Source organism: Gekko japonicus, unplaced genomic scaffold (assembly GCF_001447785.1).
Source record: "Gekko japonicus isolate JY-2015 unplaced genomic scaffold, Gekko_japonicus_V1.1 scaffold3913, whole genome shotgun sequence".
Taxonomy (NCBI): domain Eukaryota; kingdom Metazoa; phylum Chordata; class Lepidosauria; order Squamata; family Gekkonidae; genus Gekko; species Gekko japonicus.
In genome coordinates, this window is record NW_015167661.1 from 52,695 (window position 1) to 61,032 (window position 8,338).

General features: G+C 49.3%; 1 pseudogene; it reads right to left on the bottom strand.

The window, feature by feature from the left end:
* LOC107112907 overlaps positions 1–8,338 on the bottom strand; it is a 64,689-nt pseudogene that overhangs the window by 2,699 nt on the left and 53,652 nt on the right.

Sequence of the window (8,338 nt, forward strand, 5' to 3'; positions counted from 1 at the left end):
GGTCCCCTCTCCTCGGCCCTCCCACCACGCAGTCAAGGCCCCGGCAGGCCAAGCTGTCTGGCCTCGTCCATCCCCACCACGGGGCAACAGGACAGGCTGGGCCTGGCTCCCCAGCTGGCCTCAGGTGCGGTGGCATGGCGCCATCTCCCCTCATCCTCAGACCGCATGGGGGAGGCGTGAGGGAACAGGCTGCTGCTGCCTCCCTGCTCAGCCACCCCTAGTGCCTTTCCAGGCGGATGGGCAGAGCCAGTGCATGTCAGCCTGGGCCTCCTCTTGGCTGGCGGCTGCTCCTGGTTGCCGCGGCTCAGCAGCAGTGGCATGACCCCGTCTGGGGCCTGCAGGCCGAGCAAGGGTGTCTGGCAGTTGAGCGCCCAGCCTGGCCCACGGCTCAAAGGAAACTGAAGGCAAAAGGGTGTTTGCTTCCTCCGTGGCCAGGACAACACCCACGCAGGCAGCAGCACAGCGAATGGAGAGAGACACTGTGTGAATGACACACCAGGGCGCCAACCAATTCCAGAGCGTGTGGAATGTTCTAGAGAAGTGCCACCACCATTCGGCTTTTTATATATATAAAAACGGGTCTGCTTTACTTCTGTGCAGTCTCCTCAAGAACGCACCGAACTGGGTGCTGATCTCAGATACAGAGAGGAGTGACCCAAGGGGGCCCAGGTTTTGGATCTTGACAGGATCATTTCCAGATCACAGGCTCAGCGGCCTCAGTTTCCCCTGGGCAAGCACACACACACACACGAACAACGCAGGAAGCTGCCCTCTACTGAATCAGACCCTTGGTCCGTTGAAGTCACTCTTGTCTAGTGGTTCTCCAGGGTCTCAGGCAGAGGTCTTTCACATCACCTCCTTCCTTTTAACTGGAGATGCTGGGGATTGAACCTGGGACCTTCTGAATGCCAAGCAGATTCTCTGCCAGTGAGCCACAGCCAGTGTTCCCTCTAAGCTGAGTTAGTGTGAGCTAGCTCACAGTCGTTTAGCCTCCGGCTCACACATTTTTGTCTTAGCTCAGGAAGGAGGGCTCCAGAGCAAACTAATTGATGCAGTACCCAAATCGCTCGCTCACAACTTTCATGCCAGGAGCTCACAAAGTAGAATTTTTGCTCACAGGACTCTACAGCTTAGAGGGAACATTGGCCACAGCCCCTCTTCAAGTAGCGGGAAAGGCCTCAAAATGTTGTGTTGCTATTCAATGTTCCCTCTAAGCTGTGGAGTCTTGTGAGAAAAAATTCTACTTTGAGAGCCACTGTCATTAACGTTGTGAGCGAGCAATTTGGCTACTGCATAAATCAGTTTGCTCTGGAGCCCTCCTTCCTGAGCAAAGATAAAAATGTGTGAGCTGGAGGCTAAAAAACTGTGAGCTAGCTCACACTAACTCAGCTTAGAGGGAACACTGGTTGCTATTCAATATTTTGACTCATGCCTCATCCCCATGGCAGCAATGCACACCTTTGGCATCAAGAAAAGATCCTTACCCAGAAAGGCCACATTCCCATAGTTTTCCAGCATGACTTCCCTGTGGAGAGCTCTTTGTCCCGGATCCAGCAGGGCCCACTCTGCCTCAGTGAAAGAGACGGCCACCTCCTCAAAGGAAAAGGGACCCTGAAGGAAAAAGAGGATTCCCTCGTCAGAGATCACGCCAGGCAGAGATGGCTCACGGGAAGGGAGTAGTCTGGGAAGGTACAAGATGTATGGCCTGAGATGGGTCAAGGGAACGGCGTTCAGAGGATCTCTCAACCCAAAACCTTGTAGAAAGTGCAGGAGCAGAAGCCCCCCGAGAAAGGAGAAGCACCCAGGCTTTATTCCCCCCCCCCCGGCTCATCTCCCCTACCTGGACTGGAGGGGCAGCAGCCGTTTCCACACCTCTGAAAAGACGACGGCTCAACAGCATCTCTTCCCTGCCTATTCCTGAGACAAAGGAGAAAGGGAGGGTGTTTGTTTGTTTGTCCTCTGCTTCACACACGCCCATCCCAGGGCTGTGAAACCTTGCCCTGCGTACACTCAATAAATTTCTTAACCACTTTTTAATGAATTCTGGGAGAGGCAGAAGAGAAGCACCAGGTACACATGAGCCTCAGGGGTTATAACTGCTGCCAATGTGTTTCAGACTTCTGTGTGGGTGTGTATAGCCGGTTGGAGAGTGGTGCCTGTTTGAGGAAGCGTGGGTTCTGTTTGTCTCTTTTGCCTGGGTGTCACTGATTGGAACTTTTGGCTCCTTCTTGCCAGAGGCAAGGAACTAAAGGGCTCTTAGCCTGGGTATCGGGCTTTGGGACTCAATAAGTAGTTAAGAAAATTGCATTGTTGTGTTTCAAGTAGCCCTTTGGTCAGTTCTCTTAAGTTTCAGGGTACATCAGCACACTAAGTTATTTCTAGGTGAAAGAATCCACTTGGGGAACTGATAATGAATGCTCACAGACGATGTCCAGTCACCTGTGGGGTGTGTGCCATAAGAGCTGGTGAGAGATGTAAAAGTGATTGCACCGCTTGGGAACAGTGACCATAACGTTATTGAGTTCAACATTTGTATAAATAAGGAGTAGCCCAAAAAGACTGACACTTTTAACTTTAAAAGGGATAACTTCTCTGATATGAGGGGACATGTGAAGAGGAAACTGAAAGGAAAAGTAGAAAGGGTCAAAACCATTGCGGAAGTTAGGAGACTATTTAAAACTACAATCCTAGAAGCTCAGAACAAATATATACTGCAGGTTAGAAAAGGCACAAATACGTATACAAAAAAGCCTGCATGGTTAACAAACAAACAAAGTAATGGAAGCTGTAAAAGGTAAGAAGGATTCCTTTAAGTGGTGGAAAGCTAGTCTCAGTGAGGTTGATAAAAGGGAACACAGGCTGTGGCAAATAAAATGCAAGTCTGTGGTCAGGCAGGCAAAAAGGGAACATGAGGAGCATATAGCAAAAAACCTAAAGACAAACAATAAAACTTTCTTCAAATACATTAGGAGCAGGAAACCAGCCAGGGAGGCAGTGAGGCCCTTGGATTTTTTTCCCCTCTTTTTTTTTTTTTACCAAGGGGTAAAAGGAGTACTGAAGGATGATAGGGAAATGGCTGAGAAGCTGAATGCATTTTTTGCCTCTGTCTTTGCGGTGGAAGATGAGAAGTGCTTGCCCACTCCAGAACCGCTGATTTCGGGAGGAGTGTTGAAAGACCTGAGTCAGATTGAGGTGATGAGAGAGGAGGTCCTACAACTGATAGCAACTTCGTATCATCTGCAAATGTAGGCACTTCACTGCTTACTCCCTACTCCAAATCATTAATAAACAAGTTAAAGAATATCAGACCGAGTACTGATCCCTGCAGTACCCCACTGCTTACCACCCTTTACTGAGAAAATTGTCCATTTATACTCACTCTCTGTTTTCTATTAATTAGCCAATTTTTGATCCACAAAAGGACTTGTCCTTTTATTCTGTGATTTTTTAGCTTACTTAGGAGCCTTTGATGAGGAACTTTATCAAAAGCTTTCTGAAAGTCAAGGTAAACAATAACTATTGGATCCCCCTTGTCCACATGTTTGCTCACCCCCTCAAAGAACACTAACAGGTTAGTGAGACAAGATCTTCCCTTACAGAACCCATGCTGAGTCTGCCGCAATAGTTATTGTTCATCTATGTGCTTACTAATTCTTTCCTTAATAAGTTTGCATGAATTTACCTGGTATCGACGTCAGACTGACTGGCCTGTAATTTCCTGGATCTCTTCTGGAACCCTTTTTAAAGATGGGAGTGACATTAGCTACCTTCCAGTCCTCACGAATGGAGGCAGATTTTAATGAAAGATTACATATTTTTGTCAGGAGTGAGCTCCCGTCTCTAATTCCAGCTCCTGCCAACCTAGCAGTTTGAAAGCAAGAAATTGCAAGTAGATCGATAGGTACCACTTTGGTGGGAAGGGAACAGTGTTCCGTGCTCCTTGGTGTTTAGTCATGCCAGCCACATGACCACGGAAACATCTTCGGACAGTGCTGGCTCTTCGGCTTTGAAACTGAGATGAGCACCACAACCCTAGAGTCGGACTCGACTGGCTTTCGAGCAAGGGAACCTTTACCTTTTATATTATGTGTAACCTTATGTTCTTATGTTAGGAAGCTGCGAGGGGCTCGGCCATACTCGACTTAATATTGACCAACAGGCAAGAGATAGTAGGTCGGGTGAAGGTGGTGGGGACCTCATGGGGAAATGACCATATCCAGCTAGAATTCCTCTTGCTCTGGGGAACCAAGGAAGTTCATCACTATTCCAAGAAGGAGGAAACACGGCAGGGAATCCAAGAAGCTAATGCAGATGAACAGAGAACTGCATGATATGCTAAGGGAGAAAAAGGAAATGTTCAAGAAATGGAGGCCAAGACATACCTCTAAAGAAGAGTGTCTGCAGGTTGCTGGGCACTGCAGGTCAGTCACCAGAGAGGCCAAAGCTCACAGTGAGCTAAAGCTGGCCAGGGGGGCTCGCTACAACAAGAGAATCTTCTTCAGACATGTGAGGAGCAAAAAGGCGATGGACCCACTGTTGGGTGAAAATTGAGAGACTCTGGCAGAGGACAGAGAGAAAGCAGAAAGGCTCAATGCCTATTTTGCCTCAGTGTTTCCCCTGAAGAAGAGAACAGGCTCATCTAGAGATGGTAGTCGGCAAGTCACAGCATCCGGGCTGCTGGTTGACACGGGCAGAGAGGAAGTTGAGAAGCAGCTGGCTGCATTGAATGGGTACAAATCCCCCGGGGGCCAGATGCTATGCGCCCAAGAGGGCTCAAAGGACGTTCTAGAGAGCTTGCAGAGCCTCTGTCCATCCTCTTCCAGACCTCTTGGAGGACAGGAGACATGCCACAAGACTGGAGGAGGGCAGATGTTCTCCCAATTTTGAAAAAAAGGGATGACCCAAGAAACTACAGGCCAGTCAGTCTGACCTCTGTCCCAGGGGAGATACTGGAGCAGATTTTAAACGACTCAATCTGAGAGCAATTAAAGGACAACTTGGTGATCCGGGGAAGTCAGCACGGATTTTTGCCCAACAACTCCTGCCAGACCAACCTCATCTCCTTCTTTGATCGAGTGACGAGCTTACTGGGAATGCCGTTGACGTTGCTTACCTGGATTTTAGTAAACCTTTTGACAGGGTTCCCCACGGTGTTCTGATGGGTAACTAGAGGACCGTGGGCTGTAGGATAGTTAGCAGGATAGGGAACTGTTTGGAGAACCACACTCAGAAAGTACTTGTCAAAACTGGAAAAGTGGGCAGATGTGAACAAGATGCAATTTACAGTAAGTGCTGAGTTCTACATCTGGGCAACAAAAATGAGGAACTCGCATACTGGATGGGGGATACACGTCTGGGTAGCAATGTGTGTGAACAAGATCTTGGGGCACGGGTGGGCCATAAGTTAAATATGAGCAGCCAGTGTGATGCGGCGACAAAAAAGGCTAATGCAGTACTTGGGGTGTGTCAACAGAGGCAGTACATCCAAATTGAGTGCTGCAAATTAAAGTGAAGAAGTATTTAGTTTCTTTCCTGAACAGAAGACTCTACCCAACAAATTCACTGGCTGCCCAAATCGTATCCCGGCACGAAAGGTCCTTACCACAGGAGAGGGCATTCTGGGCACGCTCCATGGCCTGCGAACTCTGCCCTTGCTCCAAGGAAGCTTCTTTCTTCACGGATGGTTCCCACATCTGAAACAGCAGCGAGGGAGAGAGTTAAGAGGTGGAACGGAAAAGAGACCAAGGAATGGATCCTGCCCCACTCACAGACTCTGCACCCTTCCATCAGCAGGCCTGGTATGTAATCCAGAGGGATCAGAAATTCTCTCGTAGAAGAGACTGCCAGAGGAAGACATGAAATCTCCCATTTGGATGATTGACACTTGGACAAATATCTCCCAGGAATGCTTCAGGATAAGGCCAGATATCGTTGCTTGAACTGGGAATACCAGGAGGGAACCCCCCTCACCTGTCCTGCCTGCCTCTTCTCCTCGGCCTGACTCAGGAGGAAGCCTTCGGCCAGGGCCACTGCCTGGGAACTGGTCTCCGGCCCGCACCCTCTGACCCAGCCCTGTATTTCCTGGGGCAGGAGAGTCAGGAACTGCTCCAGGATCACCAGGTCCAGTATCTGCTTCTTGGTGTGCCTCTCCGGCTTCAGCCAGTGGCTGCAAAGTCCATGGAGCCGGCTGCAGACCTCTCGGGGCCCAGCGGCCTCCTGGTAGCGGAACTGCCGGAAGCGTCGGCAATGTACGTCTGAGACTGCAGTGAGCTGATCATGGATCTCTGGCACTGGGCTTTCCCAGAATTCAACACCACTCCCAGCTGGGGTGAGACGGGGGCCTTTCCTCGCTGTCCTGCCAGTTTCAGGTTCTTCTGGGCTCTGCTCTTCCATCTCTTTCTTTCGGGTCACCTCTGACTGTGTAAGGATGCCTTCATTCACTTGGCTATGAATAGAGGCTTCTCTCTGGGTTGAAGGAGAGACACAAACAGTAACATGGAAAATAAAAGAGAATGAAGACACACCACTGAACAGTACAAACCTTCATATGCTCAGGAGACACACGAGAATTGCCCTGGTGGATCTGAACGAAAGGGCTTCTTGTGGTTTGTAGGCCAGGTTTAATCTCATTTTTCTATATTACAAGCCAAACTATTTTAGATAAGCCTCCATGGTTCATTGGGAAAGTTAAGTGTCTCTGTTTGGCTCTTTAAGGATTTCACAAGCTTAGCCTTTCATCACACTGGCTCAGTCTGTCCTCGGGGCTAATTCTTACGGTAAATCCCAAAAGGAGAAGAGGGACTGGTGACCCCTTTGACCATTGTAGGCACCTCTTGGGACAGGCCTGAAGCATGAGGCAAGAGCTCTGTCCGAGCACCCAGCTGAGGGGGAGGGGCAGGGGTGTGTCTGTGGGAAGAACGAGCAGCTGAGATCGGGGGAGATAATGTGGAGGGACAGAAACACTCCCTCTGGGCCTCTGACGTGGGGTAGTGGGCCTCCTACTCTGGGGAATTTCTCTGCCTTCCGCCCTCGCTCAGCTCTGCCAAGATATCTGTCATGAAAGCTCAGAGTACCCAGGCACCAGAAGCCTCCACCAGGGCTTTCTTCTTCTTCCAAGGGGAACCAATCCAAATAAACAGTATCCCTTGGAACGTCTTTCCCCTTGAAGAAGCAGGGCGGAGGTAACAAGTCTTTCGTCCAGAGAAGAATCAGTTTTCTCCTGGCCCCATATTCGAACTCACCCCGACAGAAGGACCATTTTCCAGAGTCCAGCCTCACTTGGGAACGAGCTGAAGCCCAGACCTTGAACAACTCTGGATGGCTCCTAAGTGCGTCAGGAGATAAGAATATAAAATAAGCCAATGTTGGATCCCGCCAATGGCCCATCCAGTCCAACATTCTGTCACACAATGGCCAAAAATACCAGGTGCCATCAGGGGTCCAGCAGTGGGGCCCTCCAGGGGTTGCCCCCCCCCAATACAGAGCATCCCTTGCCCCAGCCTGAGAGTTCCTATCTAGACCCTGTGGCTTATAGCCACTGATGGACTTCTGCTCCATATGTTTATCTAATTCCCTTTTGAAGCCGTCCATGCTTGTAGCCGCCACCACTTCCTGTGGCAGTGAATTCCATGTGTGAATCACTCTTTGGGTGAAGAAGGACTTCCATTTATAGAATCATAGAATGTTAGAGTTGGAAGGGACCTTGCAGGTCATCTAGTCCAACCCCCTGCACTCTGCAGGAGCAGTCTAACCCGTCTGCTCAGCAATTTCATGGAGTGCTCACGAGTTCTTGTATTGTGATAAAGGGAGAAAAGTACCTCTTTCTTGACCTGATCTATCCCATGCATAATCTTGTAAACCTCGATCATGTCACCCTCTCAGTCGTCGTTTCTCCAAGCTAAAGAGCCCCAAGCGTTTTAACCTTTCCTCATAGGGAAAGTGTTCCAACCCTTTTATCATTCGAGTTGCCCTTTTCTGCACTTTTCCCAAAGCTATAATATCCTTTTTAAGGTGTGGTGACCAGAACTGTACACAGTACTCCAAAAGAGGTCTCACCATTGATTTATATAGGGGCATGATGATACTGGTTGATTTGTTTTCAATTCCCTTCCTAATAATCCCCAGCATAGCATTGGCCTTTTTTGAAGGAGCTGGGTATGTTTAGCCTGGAGAGGAGAGGACAGAGAGGTGATATGATCACCATCTTCAAGGACTTGAAGGGCTGCCATATGGAGGATGGGGCGGAGTTGTTTTCTGTGGCCCCAGAAGGTCGGACCAGGACCAACGGGTTAAAATCAGATCAGAAGAGTTTTCAGCTAAACATGAGGAAGAACTTCCT